This window comes from Delphinapterus leucas, chromosome 12 (genome assembly GCF_059928025.1).
Source record: "Delphinapterus leucas isolate spDelLeu-1000000601 "Yukka" chromosome 12, BTC_Dleu_Yukka2, whole genome shotgun sequence".
Taxonomy (NCBI): Eukaryota; Metazoa; Chordata; class Mammalia; order Artiodactyla; family Monodontidae; genus Delphinapterus; species Delphinapterus leucas.
Genome location: NC_143140.1, coordinates 66,207,735 through 66,233,208, shown reverse-complemented (window position 1 = coordinate 66,233,208; position 25,474 = coordinate 66,207,735).

Here is a 25,474-nt window from a genome sequence, read left to right as displayed (position 1 = left end):
ATTAACTCCTTTAAACTGCACTGCAAACCTACAGAATAAGCACTGCGAGCATCCTCACTTTAAATGAGACAAAGTTTAAGTAAGTTGCCCCATCACAAAGGGAATACATTTTGGAGATGAGCTATATTTATATATAAGCGTAGATAAAGTAGTGAACTAACTTTACATTTTTGTGACATCATATTTAGGATTTTTATTGTTTTTAAAAACCATGAAACAAGTGTCTAGTTGTTCTTCTGCCCATGGAAGGACAGAACAATGTGGAGACCTGTTGTGAAGGCTGTAAATACTTTAGAGCTATAGAGATCCTCTCAGAACCATGTAAGGCCTCATAAATATCTTCTCTAATTTCAAGAGTCTGGGGTCAACAGAATATTTCTAGGTCTAGGACATGACCCGAGACTCAGCCTTCTGTTTAGGTGTTAGTTTAGTGGCTAAGAACCTGGGTAGTCCTGGGTTCATATCAAAGCTCTGTCACTAACCAGCTGTGTAAATTTTGGTAAGATATTTGCCCCTCTACACCCTTCATCTATAAAATGTATGCTTGGGATGGAGATTTGTAGGATAATGAATAAATAAAAGAAGTGTTAAGCTCAGTTCTCAATAAGGGTTGGCTATTACTAATGGTCTTAGGTGCGATTTTATTCTGTGCCAGGCTTTCATAGATAATGTTACCTAAAGCTACGTATTTCAAATTACTGTTCATGACACATTTGTGGGTAGTGAAAACAAACATAATTTACATGAATAAAGTAGAACAGACCATATTGAAGAGCACCATATAAAATAAGCATGAGCATACTACACAACATGGTGCCTATACTTAACAATACTGTATTATACATCTTAAAAATGTGTTAAAAGGGTAGATCTCATGTTAAATATTCTTCCTATAATAAAAAGAAAGAAAAATGAATATGATAAAATAAAAAAATAAATTTAGTTCCTAGGGGAAAAAAATAAGTATGAGTATTCTATCATGAAAATTTGTGTCAGGTTATATATGGGACCTGGGGTAAGATATACTTCTTAATGTGAGTCGAACTCCAAAAAGCTAGAAAAATACTGATCTAAAGTTCACTCTGTTAAATTAATTTGTTTAGTCTGATATAAATGAACCTCTGTTTTGGTGGAAAGTTGGGGGAGTCCAACATGCAAAATACCAAGTGGCCCAGCCATTTTCATTTTGGTGTTGTTGAATTATATTTGCCAGGAATAGAGTGACTAAACAAAATGGAAGAGGTTGTTGTGTAGGAATTATATTATGTGATTTAACTTTACAAGAGCCAATGGTTTGACAAGATTGGCCCAGGGTCTGTGATTTAATTGTGTAAAATTGGGTATTTTGTGCCAGATGTGTCCCATCCAAGAAGAAAGCATTAAGACATAAATCACAGATTCCATGAAGTTGTAGCAAGGCTCTATTGTTGAAATAAGGGTGCCGATATACAGGGAATGAAAAAATGAACAATTCTTCTTCCTCTTCTGCATCTTTGTCTTTCCTCATGAATGGGTTTTATATAATATAATAGTATACCTTCTAAAAATTAGCTTCAACCAATTTGTGTCAACTGTATCAAGCAGATGAAGGGGATTCCTGATGAAGTGGTTAAAATCAATTGCATAAACATTCTTGGTAATGAATGAAAACAGTCCAAGAGTATAGGGACCTGATTCTTTCACCTTTCCCAGCTCCAGGGAATTAAAGTCTCACATAACATGGGTTTCCTCCAGTGTTTTCCACTTCAACAGAAGTTTTCTTTGTAAGACTCCTGCAAGTAACATACCGATGGGGCTAAAGGAATGACTTTTAAAAAATCTGTTCTGTTTTTTTCCCAGATTTTTCAAATATATTAGCTTTGGTTTCAGCTCATCTTTCCCACAGAAAAAGCGGGAGAAAATGTGCTTGTTTTCATCTGGCCTGGGCTGTGATGTTTTCCTTCAGGACAGAGAAGAGTTGAGAGGGCATGTGTCTGGGTCACAAAGACAGATCTCAGCTGTGTTTTTCAATGTACGGGTAGGTGGTCTCAGTCCTCCTGGCAGAACACAGTAGTCATATAATAAAAATAACTCCAGGGACAAAACACCTTTGTCAACCTTCCATCAAAGACACTAGTTGCTCCTCTCCTAACACGACAAGGTTGTTCTCTTCAATATGACAACCCCAAATCCTGCAGAGTAAGGAATTCTAAATGAGTCCCTCCTTGAAGAAAAAACAGCAACAACAAATGAAAAAAAATTCTTTAAGACGTGTAAACCACATCAGTGATACCTAGAACCGTATCCAAGTTGCAGAAATACCTTGTGAACAACACAAGAACCACATCCATGACCCATAGCTATGGTGTTACAGGCTGTTGAGAAAACCACATGCCTGTCACATAAAATGTATATAAAACACCAGAACTACATAAGCTAGGCTGTATTTGGCAACTGATAAGGAGTAAAATTCTGCCAATCATCCCATTCGTAGAAATGAAGCCATAACAATTAAATTAGATGCACCATACTCTTTTACAGAAATCTTTTATATGATTTATGTATGTAGAGATTTCCGATTATGCAAACTGTGGCCTATAAGCTGTTAGTAGCTTGGTGAAGGTACTTAGCAGCCTTAAATAGTTCTACATGGAATAACTAATTTATTAGTATATTTGTATGATAATATGTTTCTTTCATCCTGTTTACTTCTGCTCCATTTCCATGCATTGTTTTTATATATGGCAAAAAGAAGCAAATAAACTGGATACTGAATTCTCAGTTGCCTAGACATTGCATGTATAAATGCTCATTAAAGGATATGACAGAACTGAGTTAGAATCTGGGATGCAAATGTAAAAGGAAATGGCCCCTCTCCAAAATTTAGGGAGGACGACAGATTGAAAGATGACATAAGTAATATTTTAAGGTGCTTATATAAGGGGTATGCCTAATTCATATATTTCTTATGGATGCTTCTATAGCCTAGTTAAAAGAAGCATACGGGCAAAGTAGAAGTTTCTGTGTTAAATAACTCCAAGAGCATAAAATATTATCTGCTATTTTGAAGTGTGGGGTCACTATTCAAATACAGCATAATTATTGGACATTATATCTGTATCTTCACCATCATATTTTTATTTGTACATATACTGTGATTTTAATGATTTTATGACTAAACTTTGCCATAACAATTATTCAAATTTAAGTAACACCCAGATGTCTTAAATACTACTACTTACACTCGTACTAGTTTCTTAAAAGGCAATTTAGTTCTACATAATCTACGTTATGAGTTCAATCCTTGGCAACCTAATAATTTTTCTTTTCCAAGGCCACAGAGAGCAGCCTTGTCCTAGCCAGTCCTCTCATAAATGTAGGTCCTTCACCCTACCGTAGATTAGATAGGGAGCCAAGATAGAGTTCCATCACCAATGCTAAGCACACTGCTGAAATCCTAGGATTTGGAGACAGAGGGGTCTAAATAAGAACATTTTCATTTTGTTTCACTGATTATCAACAATCGAATAAGTCAGAGATAGTGAACCAAAAACACGTGGGCAAAATATGCCTACATAATTTGTAACTCAAGAAACACCTTTCTTGAGGCAAAATGCATGTATTACATGAATCTCTGAGAATCTTAGTATTTAGAGATAAAATGGAGTTTTGCTGTGCCTCCACGTAATACATGATTTCTATTTTTACTGTTTGGTGTTTCGCCCAGTGTGTTTCTCAAAGGTGACAGTGATAAGCTTCTCTTAATGGGGATTCCATGACCTGAGAGATTGCATCAATAGGAAGTTTATCCCAGTGTGGTTCTTATGTTTTTAACCAGACATTTTTGAGGTCTTGATGTAGTCCAACTATTTCTGTGTGGACCACATGAATTTTATGGGAGTCGTTCCATTTATTTTTATTTAGGGAGGAACCTGTCAGGAATTTCTTTTACCACAGAGCAGACACTTTTTTGTGATTACTCTTTGTGCTTTGTAGAATAGTGATGGAGTTCTTGATGTGTTAGAAGTCCAACAGAGTCGAGAATTTAAAGGTCACAGAAGAGAATGTAAAGGTTTATATGGAAGAGAAAACAGTTTCTAGCTTGGCAGTTGACAAAATGAAAATTATGAGTTTTGGTCTCATGATTCATTGCTAGTTACACAGATACTTCAATTATTTTAACTCTATTGATTGGCAAATTGGGTAAAAAAATGAATCAAATCACTGAAAAATTATTCATACTGGTGATTTAATCCCTCGGAGATGAAACAGTCCTTTGGCTGAAATTCTTTCATCACTTTTATATCATTTGTTTTGACATTTAGAGGTAAGAATCTAGAGTGTCAAGGAAAAGTCAAGTCTAAATGGAAAACAACCTAATTGTATTTTGATTAGGTTATTAAACATAGAGGCTAAAATATAAAGATATTAGGGCAGGAAATATCGTTGATAGCTCTCTGTTTAGAAGATAGTTTAGAGGATATTGTACTACTCATATCATTTAATCCTAAGGGGAAAATGGCAAGGAGGGAAAGGAGAATTAAAAATTTTCTTTCATCAACATTTTCTCTGACCTCACATAATTGCTCTCATCATATTCATCTCCTCACAGGCCTACAGATGTCCTATTTATTTTTCTTTATCCCTGTGTTTTTTGTTCTGTCTGTCAAAAATGCTTCCCTTTTCCTCTCTGTTGGTCAATATCTAACCCGCTCTTCAAGTCCTCATCCTCCATAATACCTTTCCTCAATCTTTTTCTGCTATGAGCCAGAATTCTCCAAAATAGAAGAATCGGAGTATTTGTTGGTCTTAAGACTTCAATAGATACAAGTATCTTGTGAACCAGCGTCTTGGTTATCTCACAATAAAATAGCTCACTACTTCCAAGGCATTCAAAAAAGGCTAATGTGATAAAAATGCATGGATAGACAATAAAACAGAGGAAAAGACAAGTAGCAGAAAAGTGTTGGCAGTGAATAAAGAAACTAAACCTGTAGCTCAAGTGAAAGTATAGCTTAAAAGAGACAGACAAACAGCATGTGAAGCAAACAAAAAATTATGAGACAGGAAAAGAAACTGGAAGTAATGTAATACAAAACCAAAAGAAGAATTAGTCAATAAAAGAAGACTCACAGTTATCATAGATATTGGAATTACCAGACAAGGATTTTAAAAGATAACCATGACAAATATGTTAAAGAGCCTTATGAAGAAGTGAACAACATGCATGAATAGATGATACATTTCATCAGAAAAATGGAAACTGTAAGATGGAAATTATAGAACTGAAAATATAATGTCAGAAATAAATTTATCTGTGGACTTATCCGTAGACTGGGCACAGCTGGAAAAGGATTAGTCATTTGAATTTAAAGACTGATCAATAAAATTTATCCACACAGAAACACAAAGAAAGAAAGAAAGAAAGAAAGAAAGAAAGAAAGAAAGAAAGAAAGAAAGGAAGGAAGGAAGGAAGAAAGGAAGAAAGAAAAGGAAAACAGCAAAAATTAATCAGTGTCTGAAGATCTGTGATAGGATTCAAGTGTAGTGAACCCCAAGCAAGATAAATATAGTGCAAAAGCAAAACTAAATACACCATAGTCAAACAGCTGAATGCTAATAGTAAAGTGATTTTGATAGATTATATTCAAGGAAATATAAAAGCTTGTGGAGCACGCTTTTCCGCAAGTAGCACATAAGTAAGTTTTCAGGTAAAAACCTCCTAATTCCAACTATGGGAATTGTCTGCATGGACTGCTAGAAGGGGTTTCCATGGACCCCATTTGAAACTAAGTCTTAAGAGGTGGGAAGGCTGAGATGAATGGGAAATTACATAAACAAGCCACATTGGCTGTTTCCAAATTGGTCCCCCATAAACTAATCTTAGTCTAGCAAGCAGAATGATCTTTTAGTCTGACTCTCACCCAACTTCCATCTATGTTCCTCCATAAACTAATCTCAGTGTAGCATCCAGAGGGATCCTTTGAAAACTTAAATCAGATGGTGATAATTCCATTCAAAACTCAAAGCCTTACCAAAGCTTACAAGGTCCTCTACAATGTGACCCTTATCACCTCTCTGAAGCTCTCTCCATCCTTCCCACCATTCAAGTGACTGGGTTTATTTGCTGTTCCTCAAACATACTAGGCATCCTTTTGCCTTACAGCCTTTATTCTAACCGTTCCCTCTGACTGAAATTTTCTTCCCGCAGATGTCGGCAATGCTGGTGACTTCCTCATTGTCATATTTTCTTAAATTCACCTTCTCAGTGAGGTCTTCCCTGACCAACCTATTGTGTTCCTCTTGCATCCTGGCACTCCATATTCCCCTTTCCTGCTTTTTTTTATTATCTAGCATTTAATACCATCTGATACAAATATTATATATTCTACTTATTTGTTTCTTTACTCTCTGTCTCGCTTTACTAGAATTATGTTTTTGCTTACTTTACTCCTTTATCCTTTGCGATCTTCTGAATAGTACTTGGCATATAATAGGTAACCCACAAATATTTGTTAAATACATTAACAAAATAAGAGATAGTATAACTGTTGCATGGGGAGAGGAAAATTTAAGAACAGATTTGTGAGTGATTCAATAGAAACTTCTGCTGGGGGAAAATTTTTAAAAATCTATTTCTCCCCTAATACTCTAAAAAAATCAGTTCAGTCTCTAGTTTTATGAACCTCATATTCCCTATCCATAAATTAATAATCATAAAATACATGTGTCGTAGGGATGTTGTGAAGACTAAATAAGATAAAAGAGCACGAAGCACCAAAATACAGTTCTTGTCATGTCTTCACATGGAGAAGGGTGTCTTCAATATATATTGTTCCCCATACCACTTTTACTTACCATCATCTAAGGAAGTCCTCAAATTATCCCAAGAAACACACATGGGACAGTATTACTCTCCTCCTTATGGGGAAAAAAAGTCCGCCTAACCCACCCGCCCACCAACCAAACAAACACAGTCATTAATAAAAACAAAGTCTAAGGCTTCCTTTGTGGTTTTCAAAGATTTTTTGCTTGTTTGTTTTGATTCTAATTTTGAGAAATCAGCTGATCTTATCCAAATTCTAAAAAGATAATTTATAAAATTATTTACATGTATATAACTTATAAGCAGATGTTTGCAATCCATTTCTAAGCTTATCTCCACATATGTAGCTATTTCCAGTTATGCATTAGAGATGCTCATCCAAAAATAAGTTGCTGGATTTCTTAAATATGAAAGACAAATTGGTAACATGGTTACCCAAGATTTTGTGAAGTTTCTGATTATTTTGGAAAGTGGAAAAGAATTGCAGAAAGAAAATATAAATATTATGTTAACCATCCTAATATGTCCCTAGAGTCATACTCTGATGTCAACAAGGCATGGGTGAAGTGATTTGGATTCTTAACACCCAGCTTAAATGAATTAATCCTTGATTTGTAAGATTTGTGTTCTATTTCTATGTATGGAAATATTTTTCATCTTTCAGGGTCCTCTGAACCCTGATAGTTTCAATTCCACGTTCTGGGTTTGGTCCTGGGAAGAGATTTTAACAGAGTTATCATTTCTATGGAATATCAGAGGTTCATTGTCATGAACTTTAAAGCAGATTTTAGCATTTCAGCCTCATTAAAAGCCCTATACCAAGATTACAGAAGTATTTGAGTCTTTCCCTCTTAGTACGCCTCTGAGGAGGAAACCAAGCTTAATGCAATCATCTTACATTTTTTTCGAAAGATATGTTCTTTGATCAGCTTCTTCGAGCTCAGTAAGAACATCTTGAGTGGCTTGACAATGCGGGTGAGGAAAACCAATGTTGTTCTCAAGCACATGGAACATCTGGCTTGTCCATTGACTCATCCTAACTCCTTTGTGTAGGGCCTACTGGCTCCCATTTTGTTTGTGTGATTCTTGAGTTCAAAAAGCCATTAAAAATGTTATATAGTAAAGACATAATGAAAACCTTGGGAAAGGATTACTGTTAATCTTTGGCATGAGAAACCAATTAAAACTTTATTTTTAAAATCAACTTTACGCCTTATGCAAGTTACCTGTTGGCACTATAAGAATATTCCCTAACGCCCAAGGATTGACTGAATGGGGGAGAGAGACATGATCAGTAGAGCAAAGGCAAGAGAAGGGAGATATGCTGAGTGAAATTGTGCCAGACAGAATTTTTCTTTGATATAATGACACTCAAACAACTATGCATCTAATTCCCTTAAAGAGCTCTGTTCCTGTAATTCCCGTGTCTCTTCCCACTTTGACCTTTTCCCTCTATATTTCTCTTGCTATCCAAAAGATTATTTTGTTGTTCCCCCACCTTTTTTTTTTTTTTTAACTGAAAGAAGAAAATGAACAACCTTCTCCTAAATCAGTTCTCTTGAATCATTTTGTTCCATGTTCTATTTTTTTTTCCCTTGCAAGAAGTCAGAATACTGTATTTGATCAAGAGAGATATGTATTGGGAGAAATCTGACCATTCTTGGCTGCTGTTATTGGGGAAAACTTATTTTTTCCTGTGTCACTTAGAGGGCAAATCAAATCTTTTGGGAAGTGATATATCTCTGTTCATTGTACTTAGTTATTTGGGACACAGGATTTATAAAGCATTCTGCCTGTTCTTCAAGGGAATTTTACTTTCTATGTGTTCAGAAGTTTGAGTATCTGGGTCTCATTGAGAAATAAGTTAAATGTCAAATGAATGCATAAGAACATTGGCAGGTAATCCCAGCTCTGTCACCAGCTATGTGAATCCAAGCAAATTAGTTAAACTTTCTAGGCCTTGCCTTTAAAATAAGGACTTTTGAATACGTGTTTAAAGTCACGCTGAGTTCAAATGTATATAATTTTGAATACAGAGAGACAAAATTATGAAAGAAATGGGCTTCAATTTGCTATGTCGTGCTTTTGTACTGTATTTTTTTCTAATTTATGACATGTAACCTCTCAACTGTATCTCAGTTTTTCACCTTAGGAAAACCTAGAATAATAATATTGACTTCAGAGGGGTTTTCCCTCCGGTATGTACTCTTAGATAATGTTTAAATAATATAACATACAATTGACAATCAAGACCTTAAAGGCAAATATAAAAGTAAATTATGATATAAAAAATAACATGTTACATTTTACAGTGTATCAGAAAAAAATGTATTGTCGCATTGGTCCAGTTCTTAAACTGTACTTTTCTTTAGTAGGAAATGCTTGGTAAGGAATATGTTGTAGGAGAAATTGAGCTCTAACTGAGATGTCAGTGAATTGGAATTTCATTTCCTAAAGAATGTCCCAGAGAAAACAATTGTTGGGGGCTGCTGTGTGAGGCAGAAGCTGTGACACCATTTATCACTGAGTGCCTTCTCAAACTCAAAGTGATAGCAGAGCACTAGGTAGGTCTTACAGGAAATTGTAAACCACTCCCAGAGGGTTGAGAAGACTTATCAAAGCTCCTATCTGAGACAGCCAGGGTTGACCACTTGGGACTACCTTTGGCCTTTTTCTTGGTAATTCTTCGGTCAAGGTCAGATGCTTAGGGAAACATATTCCACTTTTCAGATGGCTCTAGGTACCCACCAAGTGACATAATAGGGAAGTCATCCTATTGTGTGTGTTTATGTGTGTTTCACCTTCTCTGATTTCTTACTCATTTCATAAAAATCCCTCCCCATTACATCTTTTGGGTCATTTGGCTCAATTCACTGCCTCACATGACATCTGCCTCTTGTAAAAATTTCCTAGCTGTATATTTTCAGTTTAAATGTGTTCATGACAGTTTTACTGTCACAAAATGAACTTGTTTGTACTAGCATTTGCCAGTTCATGGATGTCTTATTTATAGGATACAAGAGGGCATTTTTCTTCATTTAGAATACATAGATAATGAACCTTCATGGTCCTAAAATTCTCTTTATCCATAAAAACTATGAGAATAGCGTTAATGCAAGATTAATCAACCTCTTATTGGTCAAAATCCAGAACAGAGGAATTCAGTGAATATTTAGAAAAGAAATTCTCACTGCCCAGATCTATTTCTAAATCCTCCATATATTTTAATAACTTAGGTAGCTAAGTGGCTTGTGCAATGCTTGTTGCCCTTATACTTTGCTGAGATATAATTACATGACTTCCTTTACTGGAAGCTGATTATCACATAGTATAACATGCAAGGGGCTTCTTCTCAATGGAGCAAGAGATCAGTATTTAGCTGCGTAATAAATGTATTTATTGGTTCAGTGGGTCATGCTTGTTTATAGCCTCCTATATTTATCAGGCACTGTTGGTCCTGAGAGTATAATGATAATCAATTCAGACATGATTCTTTCTCTTCATAATCTCACACAAGAATAAACAGATAATTATAATATAATATGAACACTGAAATATGGGACAGTACCTAGAAGGGATGCTTAACCCATACTATGGGGTCAGAAAAGCCTTCCCAAAAGGTATGAAATCCATATGAGATCTGGAAAGTGAATAGATGGAAACCATTCATTCTGGTTATCCACTGCTGTGTAACAAACAACCCCAAAAGTTAATAGCATAAAGCAACCTTTTTATTATGTTATAATTTTATGGGTTAGGAATTTGAACAGGGCTTGACTGGGAGATTCTTGTGCTCCATGTGTTATGTTCCAAACCCTGTCAACTGGAGGACTCTTATTTTCATAGTTGCTCAAGGCTCATAGAGAGTGCTCCAAGAGATTCAGATAAAAGCGGTAATACCTCCTCTGATCAAAAATCTACAAACAATAAATTCTGGAAAGGGTGTGGAGAAAAGAGAACCCTCCTACACTGTTGGTGGGAATGTAAAATGGTACAGCCACTATGGAGAACAGTATGGAGGTTCCTTAAAAAACTAAAAATAGAGCTACCATATGATCCAGCAATCCCACTCCTGGGCATATATACAGAGAAAACCATAATTCTAAAAGATGCGTGCACCCCAATGTTCATTGCAGCACTATTTACAATAGCCAGGACATGGAAGCAACCTAAATGTCCATCAACAGAGGAATGGATAAAGAAGATGTGGTACATATATACAATGGAATATTACTCAGCCATAAAAAAGAACAAAATAATGTCATTTACAGCAACATGGATGGACCTAGAGATTGTCATACTGAGTGAAATAAGTCAGACAGAGAAAGACAAATATCATATAATATTGCTTATATGTGGAATCTAAAAAAATGATCCAAATGAACTTATCAACGAAACAGAGATAGAATTACAGATTTAGAAAACAAACTTATGGTTACCAGGGGGTAAGTGGGGGGAGGGATAAATTGGAAGATTGGGATTGACATATACACACTACTATATATAAAGTACATAACTAATAAGGACATCCTGTATAGCACAGGGAACTCTACTCAATACTCTGTAATGGCCTATATGGGAATAGAATCTAAAAAAGAGTGGATATATGTACATGTATAACTGATTCACTTTGCTGCATACCTGAAAATAACAGAACATTGTAAATCAACTATACTCTAATAAAAATTGAAAAAAAAAAGACCGTCTCTGATCAAGGCTCAGATATCACACAGCGTCATTTCTTCAGCATTCTGTTGTTTCCAAATGAATCACAGGGAAAGCCCAGATCCAAGGGAAAGAGATACACAAGATCGTGAACAAAAGGAGGCAAGGTTGTCTGTAGACTAGCTGTTTCAGCAGGTGATGGGAAAAAGGAGGGAAACTGACTTTCAAGCAAGGAGAAATGGCTTTTTCGAGGAATTAGAGAGCTTAGCTGTTCTATATTCTGTGGCAGTGAAATACATTACATTTGCCTCCTTTTCTCTTTTTCTAATATGAATTATACTTGTCCTTTGGGAGTTATTATTTGTAAGATTTTCCTGAGTACACTTAGCCATTTTTCTCCTAAGAATCCTGCACAGCTTTCCCAGAGGGAGGAAGAAACCATGGAAGTCATTAGTCATAATCTGTTGCCATTTGACTCTTGTCCTAGTGGCTCAGAAATCTTTAACTATTTAAACCCAGTATATCAAGCCAAGTTTAACCTATAGAACAAACACTTTCTCTTATGACATGAAAGGACTGTACTGTCTGAATATGACACTCTTGCCAACGTAATGAGCTAATATGAACTGGTCTCTGTTATCATTCCATACTATGTCACTTCTTTGTACAATATGAAGTCCTTTCTTAAATGAAGGCAAGCCTCTAATCTTATCCCTTTATTCTCCTGATTCATCGCCTGTCTACTCCTCCTGTTAATCAGAGCCAAGGGAAAACTGGCCAAAGATCTGAGGAGGCTGAGGGGGAGATATTCCAAACACCACAATTTTTAAAAATAAGTCAAACCTAACCTGGAATAATTCATCTGAGATCACCTATTTTTATTGCTAAAGAAAGTGAAGGCAGGATGTTGCCTTCATTTCAAATATATTGAATTTTTAATTTAGGTATAAAAATCCCCTTTGCCACAGATTTTAGGGCCTTTAGGCAAGCAATTTCGAGGTTACAAAATAAAACTATATCCAGTTTTGATTTGTGCCATAAATGGCCCAATCAAAAACAAAGACAATTTTTTTTTCTCTTCCTGTTCTGTATAGATTTCTGTTCTGAGTTGTTTGCACATTAAATCCACAGTTTATATAAGAAATAACTTCTCACCTGATAGGCCAAGCATTTTTCTGTTGGGGAATCTTTAAAAGTTTAAACAGAATGTATGGTTTTGAGCTCTAGAAGCCATCTTTACTTTCCTGTGTATCAAGTACTCAGCACAGTATTCTTGTGAAACTGTGCATCTGAACATAAATTTCTTTTTGTCTATATAAAAAAATGTTTGCAGTTCCTTCCTAAGGAGGGCATCCTATTTGTCATAAGACCCGAGGAGCAGGTGGAGAGAATAGCCACTGTAAATTTCCCAGTAGAGGAGAGACAGAAGAACATCTTTGGAACCCAGCTACCTAAAGTTCAAGTTGAAGTTTGAATGGACTTTAAATTTCTCCTTCTTCCTTCCATTCCTCCTAATCTTCAACAACATTTACTACACTCACACAGGCCAGGGGTGAATGGGTAATGTTTTGGAATTATGAATGGATCTGGGTTTCATGTCTGGGTGGCCATACTACAGTCCAGAGATGTATTTCATGAACGTAGGAGCCCAGAGATGGAGATGGCTTTGAGAACGTGAGCCCTCTGGACATTTGCAGAAGTCTTGGGGAAGGACTTTGAACTTCTAAAAACATAAATAGGTGTACAAAAGCCAATCTTACTAAGATCTCAATGGGGTGGGAGATTCACCTAACACCTTTGTTAAATGAAAATGGGGGTAATAATACAAACTATAGGAGACCATTTGTAAATTGTGCCATCTTCAAAAAAGAAACGTTGTGTTATTTTTATAATACAATTTCAATAAATATGTGATTTTTATTCTTATCTCTAACCTCTTATCTCTAATGGGTTTACAAAAAGGAAAAGAAAAAGAAAGAACAAAATTAAGTCTTTATGAAGACTAGCACACTTTTACAAAGAAAATACTAGGTGTGATAAAGAGACCTATTAGGAATTAATCTCTTTATTTGGTAAGTGATATTTTAGAATTAATTAGATACAATATTCTTTCTGTTTGTTAGGAACAACCCCAAACAGTGTCATCAACCTTTAGTATATATTAATGAATGTTATTTTATATGTAGGTATCAAAATTAAATGCCTAATGTGAGAATAAAATCAAAACTTTTAATGTATCTGTCTGTAACAATGTGACTAAGGTAACTGACCAAACTATGAGATTATATTTTATAGGAAAAAATTCTTTTTTTTTTAGTAGCAGAGAAATAGCTTCATGGAATTTTGGACGATATAGTCAAGTCATATATTTCAACGTATCTTTTTTAAGATTATATATCTTCTATCTGATTATTTACTTGTCAAGTTTGATAGCCATGATTAGAAAGTAACAGCACGGTAAGTCCCCCATATACAAATGAGTTCCATTCCCAGAGTGCCTTCATAAGTCCAATTTGTTTGTAAGTCCAACAAAGTTAGCCTAGGTACCCAACTAACACTAGTAGCTATATAGTGCTGTATTGTAATAGGTTTATCATACTTTTCACATAAATAATATGTAAAAATCAAACGCAAAAAATAGACTTTTTAATCAAGGTACAGTATACAGTACAACAGCTGGCACACAGGGGCTGGCATGGAGTGAACAGGCAAGAAGAGTTACTGACTGGAGGAGGGAGAAGAGGTGGGAGATGGTAGAGCTGAAGGATCGTCAGCAAGAGGAGATGGAGCGCAAGCTGCAGTTTCACTCATGCCTGACGTTGATGGCACAGAACCTGGCTCCTTGCTGGATTCAATTCTATCTACCCTCTTGAAAAAAAAATCCAGTGGTGTCTGGGTAGTAGCTCTTTTTTTCTCATCACAGATGACATGGTAGCACTGGATTGCATTCTGAATGGCTGCTGCAACCTTTGTGGACCATTCTATGTTCGGGTCCTGTGCCTCAAAAACTAACAGTGTCTCCTCAAATAAAGAAAATCCCCTTTCCATTTCCTACGTCGTGAATCTCTTTGGTTCTTCAGTTACTTCTTCTTCCTCTTGTCTCTCTTCGTCCTTTCTCTTGGCCTCCAATTCCATCAGGTCTTCAATACTAAGCTCCTCGTGCGCACAGCAACAGTACTATACAGTGAAGTACACAAAAGCACAACCACTTGTAGAGGATGCATGCATGTGACAATGTACACCAGACATGTGAACTAACTTATGTGATTGGACGTGTGAACGCACGTTCGCATCTTTGAAAGTTCACAACTTGAAGGTTCCTATGTAGGGGACTTACTGTAGTATCTTGGTTAGGTCAGTTTTCATGACAATTAAGAAAATAAAACGCCCACAATATTTTGATTTTAAAATTGTAATATTAGTATAACACACTGACCACTAGATGGAGACAAGACCTCCGAGCTTCACCCATGATAGTTTTCTTATTGTGAGTAGAAACCCGCAAAAAAAAGAGTTAGGTTAATACAGTACTGGATGTTCAGAATCATAACAAATACGTGTACTAGAAGGTTTCATTTATCCTCAGCATCACAGGTCTTAGAATCTGTTTAATCTGAGGAATGTGGCATGTGTTTACACAAAAAATCTTCTATTATCATTGAGGGTAGTTTCCAAATTAAATAATGATGACTTTAAGAAGGTAGGCTCTTTTATTTTTTCCTAAGTAATTTAGCAATATCTTCAAAGTACATAGGTTTAGCTTGTTTTTTGAAGTTTTATAAAATTGTCTTCAGTGAAACATCAGAAAGGGTTGGTCTATCATTGTATTATTAAGAGGAGATTTAGTGTTCAACTGTGGGCAAACTGCTTGTTTTGACATAAATATAAAACAACTACTTAGGGAAAACTAACATGAATCTACACTCAGGTTCTTAAGTGATATTTCATCACATAACTTAAGTAGGTTTAATACCATCCATAGTCTAGGAACTAAGAATCAGAATTTGTGCCTTCTATCCAATGTCCTTAAATTTGCTCACATGGTTTTGCAAAATTATATGCTCTCTCATACGTCTTAAAGAAGACATCTACATTTTAAAATCATTTTTGAAGAGTGATATTTCTAGTGTATTGTAAAAAAAGACATAAAATAAAAAATGTTAGGGTACTATTATGTGACTCTTTAATATTCCAGTGGAATCTAAGGTTATAGCTATAGAATCCTTACCATAAACCATTTTAAAAGTGCATAATCAAGCTCTTCATTTTAATGTTCCTTTTTTTCCTTCTTAAACATGTTTTTTCCCTACAGAATATTGTCCTAATATATGTTATGCTTAAAACACCCTACCACAGTCTTCTGGCAGAAAAATATGTATCTCTGCCATTATATTTTATATGCATTTGTTATTTGGTTTTACCTGAACTCTACCTACTAGAATGCAAACTCCATATGGATAGAAATTTCTTTTCTGTTTGGTCACTGCTAAATTCCTAGCACTTGAGACAGGGCCTAACACAAAGTAGATGCTGGCTAAATATTTTTTGAATGAATGAAAGTGAAACTTAAAAGTTTTCAACTTTTCTATGCCCATGAGGCTCTATGTTTTAAAAGTTTTGCTTTAGATTAAGTTATCATGACAATTATTATTAACACACAGTTTTTAAAAACAATATAGAGTATATTAAAATGGTAACTATTAAGACAAAAGGTAAAATGTCAGGAATGTAGTCTTCAATGAGATAATGGGCTTTCCTTATTCTCATTATCACATATCCTTGGGGGAATATTACTTAATGCTAGAGTGAGAGAGAGTTCAGTATCAATCCTATTTCATTTTTAAATATTCATAGATGTAAACACTAAAAAACTTAATCGCATACATAAAAATGTGAAGGTGACTATTTTTATAGCACTAACACTCAGTTCTTTGAACTACTCTTGACTTTGTGCCAAATATCGCATAGTTATCTGTTACTGAAAGAATTTTATTGATTCATCAGTTAATAGATTAAGTTATTCTTCATTTCTGTTGAAAGTTGAGTATAAAACTACCTGACTGGTATATGACATTACCCAAAGACACCACCGTTTCAAAGTGTCCTTTTATTTAATATCCTTGAAGTATGTACCCCCCTGGATGTGCCTTTCTTTTGTAAAGGAAAAGTGGGCGAGCACAAAAAGGAAGGAGGGAGTAAGGGGAGAACAGGAAGGAGAGCGGGGGTCCCACTTCCATCATGACCTTTAATTGGTCCTCAGACAGATCGTTTTGAAGAAAGAGTATAAGTGGAACTAGAGACCTAGAAATGTACTGTCTTAAAACTGTGTCTCCTACTACTTACTAAGTTTTTCGCATACACCTAGGTTATCCCAATTTAAGGGTCACTGTTCTAGGCTACCATTTAATTCTGCTGTGACAGCCTGACTCCCACTATTCTGAGCTGATACAGCTCAAGTAGAATAATGTCCTCTCTGACGATACAGTTGTGTCCCCTTATCCTCAGAGGATATGTTCCGAGACCCCCAGGGGATGCCTGAAACCCTGAATAGTATTGAACCCTACATATACTTAGTTTTTTCCTATACCTATGATAAAGTTTAATTTATAAATTAGGCACAATAAAAGATTAACAACAACTAATAATAAATTAGAACAATTATAATAATATGCTGTAATAAAAGTTATATGAATGTGGTCTTTCTGTCTCAAAATATCTTATATAAATTTAATGCCTTTTCTGTCTTAACTAAGCTCTTACCATGCCTAACGGTGGTAACTTTTGCAGTTTAAGGTGTGACAGCAAAACTAGAATGAATTTCTTTTTCTTTCTTCACAATAGCATGGATAGAAGATTTATTCTTACCATAGATCTTAGCAACCTCAGCATATGACTTTTTTCCTTTCCTTATTAAGTCGAGAACTTTCACCTTTTCACTTAAGGGAAGCACTTTACCGCTTCGCTTTGGCATATCTAAATTGCCAGCATCACCACTCTTGTGCTTTGGGGTTGTTACTAAGTAAATTAAGGGTGACTTGAACACAGCACTGCAATATCGTGACAGTGGAGTTGATAACTGAGACAGCTATTAGGTAACTAATGGGCAGTATACGCTGGACAAAGGGATGATTCACGTCCTGGGCAGGATGCAGTGGGATGGCACAGATTTCATCATGCTACTCAGAATGGTGCATAATTTAAAACCTATGAATTGTTTATTCCTAGAATTTTCCATTTAGTATTTTCAGACCATGGTTGACCCATGGTTTGATCTGCAGGTAACTGAAATGACAGAAAGCAAAATCACAGATAAGGGGAGACTTCTGTAAGGGAAATTGCACCAGTCTGAAATATCCCACAATAATAATATGCAAGTACTTCCTGTTGGGCCAATAATTGAACCATCACACCGAGCATTAATGCACTTATCTGACAGCACATCTTCCCACCTGGAGCCTGGCTGGCCACAAGCCGAGTCAAGGACAGTTGTGTTTTCCAAAATATAGTCATTTGAACCAGAATAAGATATCTAATTAATATGAGAACTATAGTTTATTGAAAAATCTTCATGATTATGCAATTAAGTATATTATTTCTAGTTTTCATGGCAATCTAACCTGGTGAGATAGGTATTGTTGTATCTCCATCTGCTAATGAGAAATATGAGGTTGAAGGCTGTTGAGTAACTTGCCCAAGGTCACATGGCACAAGAGCCACATAAAGAGCACAGGTAACAATGTTCACTTCAAATAGTAACCATAACAATAGTAATAGCAAGTAACCTTTATTGAGCACTATCTACCGCATTCCAGCTTATGAACATCAAGGATGGAGTACCAAAAGGCCGTGTTCTTTGAATCATATTGGTAGCAAGGACATAACGCTAGAAAACCTCTTGCTTAAAATCATACACTTTGAGGAACTTGGCTGTTTGAAATCATATCAAAACTATAGGTTAAAATCAAGCCAGCTTTAACTTGGAACATATCAGAACGCCAGGTATGTTAAAGTAGTCCTGCTTGAATCTAGGAGCCACTCAGAATTGTCTCCTATTTTTGATAGAGTTCTTCAAGATCTTATGTGCCTGTCTAGAATGGTATATAAGATCTTTTCAGGTTTTGTCCGGATAGGTTATGTTTCTGAACACAGATATTCCTTGCTTCACAAGTTTAATAAAATTGTATTTTAGAATCATACTACACTCTGGACCAAACATTGTTCTGAGCATTTTAGACGCCAATAATTTAATCCTCATAACAATCCCATGGACCATTTTGATCTCCATCTTACATTTGAGGCAACTGAGGCACAGAGAGATTAATAAACTTACTTGAGGCCACACAGGAAATTGTAGAGCTAAGATTCAACCCAAGCAGTCTGAATCCAGAGCCCATACTCTTATTCAGCTTCATACAGCACCTACAAAATAAAAAAATTTAATTCATAACTATACTAGAAAAATAGAAAGGAAACCTTTTACTGACTAGAAACCATGGGAAATAACTGAACTAGGAAATGTAAACAGGAGCAGAGGAACATTAGGCAGATAATGGGGTCAGAAGCTGGAGGGGGGTGAATAGAGAGGAGACAGAAGCAGGGGTAACTCTTGGGGTAATTAATTGGGTACAGTAGCAAGGTATTCTAGGAGGTCAAACTCCTGGTACATTACTTCTTGGCTACTCAGGATGTCTTCATCCTAGAGGCATCAGTATGTGGGAGCTTGGCTTTGAGAAATGAGGCAGGACTCCAAGTGGCTGGCAAGACCTAGAAGTATGTGTCCTCACACCCAGAAGACCAGCTGCTGATGCACTCTGTCCCATCTTCTTTTACTTTTTTTTCTTTTTTGGCCACACCTCATGGCTTGTGGGATCTTAGTTCCCTGATCAGGGATTGAACCTGCACCCTCAGCAGTGAAGGCACAGAGTCCTAACCACTGGACAGCCAGGGAATTCCCACATTCTGCTTCTAGGACATCTCTTCAAACAGGCTGCTGCACAAATTCCAGCACCTCATCACAACACTTAACCCTCTTTGGGTTGTGCAAAACACATACAACAGACAATATAATCAGAAATTTCAGCCACAAAATTGAGTGCACAATCAAGAATCACCAAAAATTTAAGAATACAAAGAAAGGGAGCCCATGAATTTGAGTGACCAAATAAATTATACCTGAAAACTCAGAATGATACAAGTAAACACTTAATCTATTAAAAAACAATTAAACATATCATTAAATTAAAAATCTGACCACAGGAATTAAAATTCAAGAGAGTCAGTGCTGGTAGATGAAACAAAACTGGTTGTGTGTCAGTAACTGTTAAAGATAATTTAATGATAGGTATGTGGGTTTCATTGTATTTTTTTTTCTATTTCAATATGTTTGAAATTTCCCATGGTAAGAGACTAAAGATCATATCTTAAAAAAGCTAAATAAAAGAATCAACATGATGAAAGATCAAGCCAAATGATTCTTATAGGACATACCACAAAAGATAAAGAAATTGAAAATATGCAAGCAAAATTAAATGACATGAAAGGTAGATCTAGAAGTTGTGACATCAATTTATAGAAATTACAGAAGAGTGATAGGTCACAAATGCAAAGATGTAATAAACATGAACTGTAGGTTGAAGGAGATACCAAGTTAGATGATGGTAGATAGATAGATAGATAGATAAACTACCAGCAACACCAAAAATACCTTATGTAGACATCACAGAGTGAAATTTCTGACTACCTGAGTCAAATGGCAGAGGCAGAATTCAAAGGTAGGTCAAATTTAGAAAGTATTCTTCCCACTGCACTACAGGAAAAGCTAGGTTTGTGTTTGTATTTCCTCATTATAAGGCTATTGTATGAATTTATTCTAAAACATTGGCCCCCAACTTGGGGAAAGTACCGCAAAAATCTGGAAGTCAAAGAGATTAAAGTAATTTGAAGTTCAAGAATGTGAAATACTAAAATTTCTATGAAAAGCAAAAAATTGCCCAGATTTAAGTTCTTTGTATTATGTTTTTTGTGATGATTCTGAGTTTTTAAAGTAAAGCATATGCTATTTCTGGCATTTTTAACACAAATATCTTCTTCACACCCGTTTTTCTGGTTATGCATATTCTTTTCTCAGTTATGCATAGTCTTATTTTTTATATTTCTGTGGGTCTCTTTCACATAGATATAACCCAAAGAATTCTGTTCAAATATATTATTTTCTAAAACGAGTTTTATTTCCTCATTCACATACATTATGATTGAAACATTGCTTTAGCTTAACTAGATGATGCATTTACTGTTAGAGACCGTGGGTATTTTGTTCGTTTGTTTGTTTTTCATTTTTCAATGGCAAGTGTCCTAAGATAGTGCCTGATTATTTTTGATTGCAATAGATTCTATCTCTAGGCTTTCTCTTGTCTGCCTTGCCATCCAGGCCAAGGGGTTAATTATCAACCGATATATACAAAATATTGGAGAAGCATAACAGGAATCATTAAGACATCTTATCATTTCATAGTGGTCATTCCCCCTCAAATTCTTTCTCTTATATGTAAAGGTTTTTGTATATCAGTTTTTCATAGGACAGGGAATAAATAGTAATTTTCTTAACATTTTGAGTACTATTATTATTATTATTTTTTTTTTTTTTGCGGTACGCGGGCCTCTCACTGTTGTGGCCTCTGCCGTTGCGGAGCACAGGCTCCGGACACGCAGGCTCAGTGGCCATGGCTCACGGGCCCAGCCGCTCCGCGGCATGTGGGATCTTCCCGGACCAGGGCACGAACCCATGTCCCCTGCATCGGCAGGCGAACTCTCAACCACTGCGCCACCAGGGGAGCCCTTGAGTACTGTTATTAATGATTTGTCAGAAAGGTAAATATATGTAAGTTTAAAATCTTACTATAGTCTTGATCGCTCCTAGAATGGGACTATCCTTACCCCTGGAAAAAGAATCTAAAGAAATAAAAAGCAATGTGTCACCTGTTGAGGCAAAACTGTCACATAAGAAGAGAAGGTGATGGAGCAAGGAAGAGGGAACGAAAATAAAATTAAAATCCTCCCTTAGAATGAGTCTGAAAGTAAAGTTATTAATGAGAGATATTTAAAGGGAAAGTTAGACTTTTGAATGCATTTATCATAAAATGAGTGCTTAGAAAATAGATAAATATAGATTTATTCAAGAAGCCTAGAGAAAGAGCAGGGAAAAACCTAAAGAAAGAAGAAATGATGTTACTATGGAAAAGCAGAAACTCAGAAAATGTAAACAAAGAAACTGTAGAAAGGACCAACAATTAAAATCTGGTTTTTAAAACGGCTAATAATATGGTGAATATTTTACATGATTGATAAAGTGAAAAAAAAAAGACATAAATAAATTACATAAATAGGAAGTAACTATAGTTCCAATGCAACTTAAAAATAATTCATGAATGTTATTAACAATTTTCATCCCATACATTTAAATAATTAGATAAAATGCATAATTTATAGAAGAATTGCCAATAATTTTGTTGAAATTGAAAAAAGAAAGACAATAACAACTAAACCTTGACACAATTAAAGCAATTATTTTAGTATTCTAGAGGGTTCCAAACTCTCTCTCCAAATAGGGGCTGGGAAATTTTATGTGAGTTTCATATAAACTTCAAGGAACAGATAACCTGTACTACGTGTAACCTGTAAAAGGAATGAAAATTGCCAACTGATTCTGTTAGATTAATATATATTGATACCAGAGCCAAACAAATACAGTAAAAGAAAGGTCAATCATATAAACAAACTTCATTGTGAACTTTGAGGTGGAAATTTAAATGAAGTACTAAGATATTAAATCTAACATTTATTAAGGAATATCCTAGTAGGTTGAAAGAGCAAAGTTATATGATCAACTTAATACTGTTAAACGAAAATTTAAGAGAATATCTTTATGACCTTAAGACAAGGAAGAATTTCACTATGGATTAATTGAGATATGTTAATTTTAAAATCTTCTTCAGTCAGAAAAAGAACACCCATGAAAGAAGTTTTTAAAAATCTACAATTTGGAATAGATATTTATAACTGTGATATCTAATAAAGGATAATTATGCAGAAATAATAACTCCTATAAATATAGCAAACCCATGCAACATATTGGAATAGAAGCTGAAATCTAATAAACATTGTGGAAAGAATGCTAGTAAAAAGGGATATTCAAATTTGAAAAACACACTTCAGATTAACAAAATTTACATCTATTGTTAGTAATATCAAATGTTGGCTAGGACTGGGAGCCTAGTGGAAGTGTAAATGTTATATCATTCGGGAAAGTATTTTGATAATGTTAAATAAGTTGAAAATCTAGAGACTATGTTGCATATGTGCTCAAAGAAACATGTATGAAAATGTTCATAGCATCACGAGTAGTAGCAAAAAAATGAAAACATTGGATGGATAAATTGTGAAAAATCTTGCAGTAGATGTGGTACACCAGGGAAAATGAATGAACTACAGCTGTACATATCAACTTGATTAAATCTTGAATACAACATGAAGTGAAGAAAGGACATTACTGAAGGATGAATACAGTATGATACCATTTATGAAAAATCTGAAAATATGCCAAGCAACTCTGGATTATTGTGTTGCAATAGTGTAAAAATACATGAGAATGATAACCAAATTTAGGTTGATGATTATCTCTGGGGAGGCAAAGAAGGAGGAAAAAACTGCCATAAAATGTAAGAGAGGCAGTCAAAAACATCACTTGTATTTGTAATGAGCTATTTCTTTAAAAAAAATTAGAAGTTGAAGCAAATATGGCAAACTTTTAGAACTTGGTAGAGCTTGGTAGCTGGGTCTTGGTTCCAGACACTTGTTATGGTAAAGTCTTACTTTGTTGTATTTGAAATATGTCATGATAACCAAGGTAAATGCATTTAAAACATAGAAACTGGAAACCATTTTTTTAAAAAATGGGTTTGGGTAAGGGCTGTAAATTGAAGTTGGATTAAAATATTTACCTTTCTACTCTAAAAATCCGGGACCCTCATTTGAAGGAAAGCATGTCCTTATCTTAACCTCAATCTTCTGGCCAGAAGTTTAGGCCTGTTTCCCTGACTCTGAATTTTTCCAAATGGGATCTTTCAACAGTGATGATTTAGAGGTCTTATGGTAGCAGAGTCTTTAAACAATGTGATCACTAAGAGGTAAAACTGAAAAGTCAGAAGAAAAAGATTTCATGGGATTCAAAAAGAAGTTTGGATATATATTAAGGAAGAAACAAGACATAAATATACCTTCTATGTGATTGGGGGGAATATTTGTATTTCTTTTTTTAGCTGTTTCTGGAGAAGGCTTTTAAAAGACCTCTTTATAGTCTCTTTTGAGCATTTTGTTTTCTTCTTTTCTGGGCATGGTTAACAAATTAAAGAGCTTATTTCCTCTCCACAGCTGTGTGTCATTGCCTTAGGGACTATTATGGGAACAAATTCTAAAGAAGTTCATTCTGCTGTCTAGCAGAAAGAGCTCTGAAAGAGCTCTTAACATAAACAAGCTTGCAAACTCCCCGAGGACTGAGCAGATGTCTGTGATCATTCCTGCTGGCTACTCTGTCCTGCCGGCTGACCAGTGTGCATTCCCTGATAGCAGACCCCTGACCTATGAAGTAATGTTGCCCTGAAGATACTGGATGCAAAGACAGGTCTGAAGTAAATTCAGTGAATTTGCTTCTTTATGTGATCCTTAAGAGGTCACGGCTACAACATCCAGGAGTAACCAATGATTGTTCAAATAGACTACATTTTAATCTTATAGATATTTGTTAACTTGTACCATTCTCTTGACAATGAGAAACTCTAAAACTAAGGCCCTTTAGCAAGCCAGTATTTTCCAGTAGGGAAAAAAAATGCGTATTTTAAAGTTCTGAATTCTTAAGTAGCTAAAATGGGCATGCTTTCACTGAAGATCCATCCATGAAATAAGAATTTTGTAAAGATTTTTCGAAGTTAACAATATGATGAGAAGCTGTTGCTGGTTTCCTATAATGTACTAAAGTAACAAGTTTGACTTCAAATATTTAAATAATTTTGTTTGCTTAGACAACCTCACCTTATCAGAAAAGAATTTACTTAACAAGATTTATTTGCAGAATTGAGCAGGTGAGATTTTGGGAAATGGGATGAGGGTAGGGGTAATATAACTTTCTAGAATGTTAGCTATCTCCTTCAAAGACAAAGGGAATAATTGTGGGTAGTTCAATGTATCTGAGATGGTTCCAGCTTGCTGAAAATGAACTTGATTGTGTATAAAAGTAAAAAATCAGACTCCTTCTAACTGCCTTTGGATAATAAAAGGATGTTGGTAAATGGCTTTGGAATATGGTGATCTCAAACTGAGATCTCAGAGTCTTGGACTTTCAGAGTTGGAAGAGTTTTTCATATCAGTATGGAACTGTGGTTCAGGCAGGTTAATGGACTTGGATGACGCCACACATCACAATGGTCTAGATATCTTTTTTTTTTAAAAGGCTTTTTTTTAGAGCAGTGTTAGATTCGCAGCAAAAGTGAGAGGAAGGTATAGAGACTTCCCCTTTACTCTCTGCCCCCGCACATACATAGCCTCCTCCATTATCAACATCTCCCACCAGAGTGGTACATTCATTAAAATTGATCAACCTACACTGACACTTCATAATCACCCAAAGCTCATAGTTTATCTTAGGGTTCATTCTTGGTGTTGTACATTCTATGGGTTGAAACTAATCATAGTTTTCAGTGCTCCACAAATCCTCTGTGCTCCCTTCATCCTTCCCTTCCCCCAACCTCAGGCAACTACTCATCTTTTTTTTGTCTCTATAATTTTGCCCTTTCCAGAATGCCATATAGTTGGAATCATACAGTACGTAGCCTTTTCAGATCGGCTTCTTTCACTTAGTCTTTCCATGGCTTAATAGCATAAAGAGTTAAATATTCCATTGCCGGGACTACCACAGTTTATTTAACCATTTACCTACTGAAGGACATCTTGGCT